Genomic DNA, 3243 nt, shown 5'->3' on the forward strand with positions numbered 1-3243 from the left:
TAAGATAACCTTTCACAGACAACTAGTTTATAACATTCATGAGGCTCTTTAGGTATTTGGGGATTTTATAAAAATTTTATTTGTTATTTTAATAATTCAAATTCAGTTAAAATGTGTATGCAGTTAATTTAAAAAAATATTTTAATAGATACATAAAATCATGACACATCTCAAACTAGTGATATTTCGCCTAGTGGTAATTACAAATTTTGGAAATTGTTTAGCTATATTTTTGTGATTAACTATACTAAGTTGTATGTTAAAAATAGAAAAAACTCGAACATGTGTAAAACACCTATGTTTTTCACAGTCTTAAAACATTGGTTTTCACACTTTAAAAAATAAAACAAAATGAAAATGAACTTAATAGAATGTCTATGTTTGTGCAGACAAATAAATGTAAGTATCTGCATCACTGTTGAATTCAAATTTTTTAAATTACAACACGGTATTTTTTTTTTTTATGTTTAAATGACAATCATTTTTAGGAGGAAAGAAATATTTTTATGGTGAGTTCTTCATATAAGGTAAAAAAAATTCTAAACAATGCTTCCATATGCCTTGACTGGTTAATATTAATGGCATATGCGCTATAAGGGAGTATTCATCTCGCAGACGTGTTTCCTTTATATGATTAAAGAAAATCCCCTTAAAAATACATGAGTTGGGCGTGGGAGGATTCTGCGTTCTGGAGCAGCCCTGCTGCTGGGCCATGGCAGATTGCAGACTGCTAGAGCCACAGCTAAGGAGGACCGTGAGTGTGTTTGGCATTTCCCCTCCAGATCTTCGAGATGATGAGCGCTGCTCGGGAGCCCCACCTGCGCAGGGTGAAGCGCGCAGTGTCCACAAGCGTCCATCTTGGATCTAGCAATTGGGAGGTAGCAACTTGGATAATGAAGAGAAAAAAACGTCCTTGGACTTATGGACACAGGAAAGGAAGAGCACATTGGTTGTCTTGTTACAGATCACAAATCAGCATCTCACTTCTGAACAGTGAAAGAAGACAACAAAATTAAGGAAGGATTGGAGTCTCGATAGCCACAAAATATGGACAGTCAATTATCGGGAAGATATAGACGACATTGTGGACTTGGCTTCAGTGAGGCGGATCACGATGGAAAAGGTGATGTACCTGGGAATGATAGTGATGGTGATGACTCACCTGATCCTAAAGATCCAGATGACTCGGAAAATGATTCACAGTCAGAGAAAGAAAAATCTGTTGAAGAAATCCAAGCTACTGAGCACCCTGAGGAAATGAAGCAATCCCAGAACAAAAAAGGATGCAAAAACCAAATATAAAATGATGTTTGTTAAACGAAGTGATTCATAACTCCCAAGCACTTAGCCTTTGGGTTGAAGGAAAGCCTTTATGTGATAATGCACAATGGAGGACGGCTTATAGAGCACAGACCTTTGTACTATAATTTTATAAAGGACTTTAAAAATAATTACAAAGAGTGTTTGTTTTTAGATGCCAAGGATTAAATTGTATGGCATGACTATTACCATTTTTGTAAAGAGTAAGAGTTGTATAACATAAGAAATAAATACATAAGAAATAAAAACATAAGAAATAAATACAAGTTCAAAAAAAAAAAGAATGGGTTTAAATTTAAACTCATTCTCTTACATTTGAGTGACTACACGTTTATGTCAGAGTAAGTCTAATTCAGTTATACTTGCTAAGTCAAACATGGCAAAGAGGACCAACTTTCTTAAAATTACAACAAAATTGCAATGCCAGTATTCAAATAGAATTAAACACAGACAAACAGGGGACATTTATTGACCATAAAAACATTGATACTACTGATGGTTTATTTGCATTCAGTTCTTCATGTTTAAAATAGTTCTAAAAGCTAAAATTGTAGCTAATGTTCATTAAGCCCATGTTTGGGTAATAAGCAAGTATAATTTAAAAATTAGAATTTAGGATGAAGAAATGGTTTGATAATAATATTTATTTTTTTAAAAGACATTGATGTATGACAGAAATCATCCTGTTAGAGGATTATTAGTGAAGTGCTAGTAATTTCTGGTAATGGGTATGCCCCCAGTATGAATCTGGCCCTCACATCATGGGCAGGAGGGGAGACAATTAGCTTTGTATCTCATGAATATTCTTAATAAATAAAAAAAATGTAAAAAGTCCACCTCTAATAGAAAATTCACAGTTTTATTTAAACTTCTAAGAATGTCTTTCTATTTATTATTACTATATTTATTAAAGTGTACTGAGTTTATCTATTTTTATTAACATAGCATATTTTGTTTATTTCTAACTCTGTTGGTTCCTGAACTAGTTTAGGCTCTTGGTAAAGACTCTCAGGAGTAACTTTCCACAGCACAAAACCATTATGCCATCCAGTGTGTTTAACAAGACACATGATTAGAATATTAATCGTGCACAAAATGTGTTGAGATCTGTTAGGGAAACCAGCTTCGCAACTTTCCCTGTAATGCATGTCTCCAGACAACATTATTTATCTAAGTAGCAAATATTTGCTGTACCTTATTGGTATTTACAGAATCCAGTAAGCATCGGATTCTCTGATTTCATTTTGCTTTCTGGAGTATATATGTAAATTAGGTAAATCAACACTATGATGACACATGGCCAGTCATGAATAAAAATAACAAAATTAGAGGCAGCAACATTTTGTAATAACTTAAAAATCAACTTCTAATGCAGCCATTTTCCTTGCTTGTGTTTTCAAGACCTCCAACCTGTTTTAAACTCTTTTCTTTAGGACTTCATTATGTTCTGTGGGAAATTACTTCACACTCTATTAGTTACAGTCAATTTCATTGGGTCACTTGAAGTATAAATGATCACAGTTCTTTGCACCTATTGAAAACACATCTCTTACTTCTTGATATTTAATAATCTGTAGCCTGGTACTTGAGTTAGGGGATAATTTTACCCCTTCTGGTGTTATGATCTTAAGTGGGGAGAACTTTCTTTGTCAGTTTCAAATTCTATATTGTATTAAGATAAGTTCTATATCTATTTTGTATCAGAAAAATTATCCAAAACTTGGAAATAAGGCAAATTATGTGGGTTACACATCCTTTCAGTATTATACAGAGGCCAAAGCTACCCGAAGATTGTCTGGGAGAATTTGCCTAGTTCATGTTATTTATAAAAGTGTTAGTTGAGTTACATGTTATTTTGCAGATTTTGTCCAAAAAAGTTGAAAACAATTTTTGTCTGCTAGGACAAATAACCCCAAAGACTTA

General features: G+C 33.3%; 1 pseudogene; it reads left to right on the top strand.

Moving 5' to 3' along the window:
* The first annotated feature begins 794 nt into the window (after positions 1–794).
* On the top strand, positions 795–1333 carry LOC134381243 (small acidic protein-like; annotated as a pseudogene).
* Positions 1334–3243: the final 1910 nt, after the last annotated feature.

This window comes from Cynocephalus volans, chromosome 6, assembly GCF_027409185.1.
Source record: "Cynocephalus volans isolate mCynVol1 chromosome 6, mCynVol1.pri, whole genome shotgun sequence".
NCBI classification, from domain to species: Eukaryota; Metazoa; Chordata; class Mammalia; order Dermoptera; family Cynocephalidae; genus Cynocephalus; species Cynocephalus volans.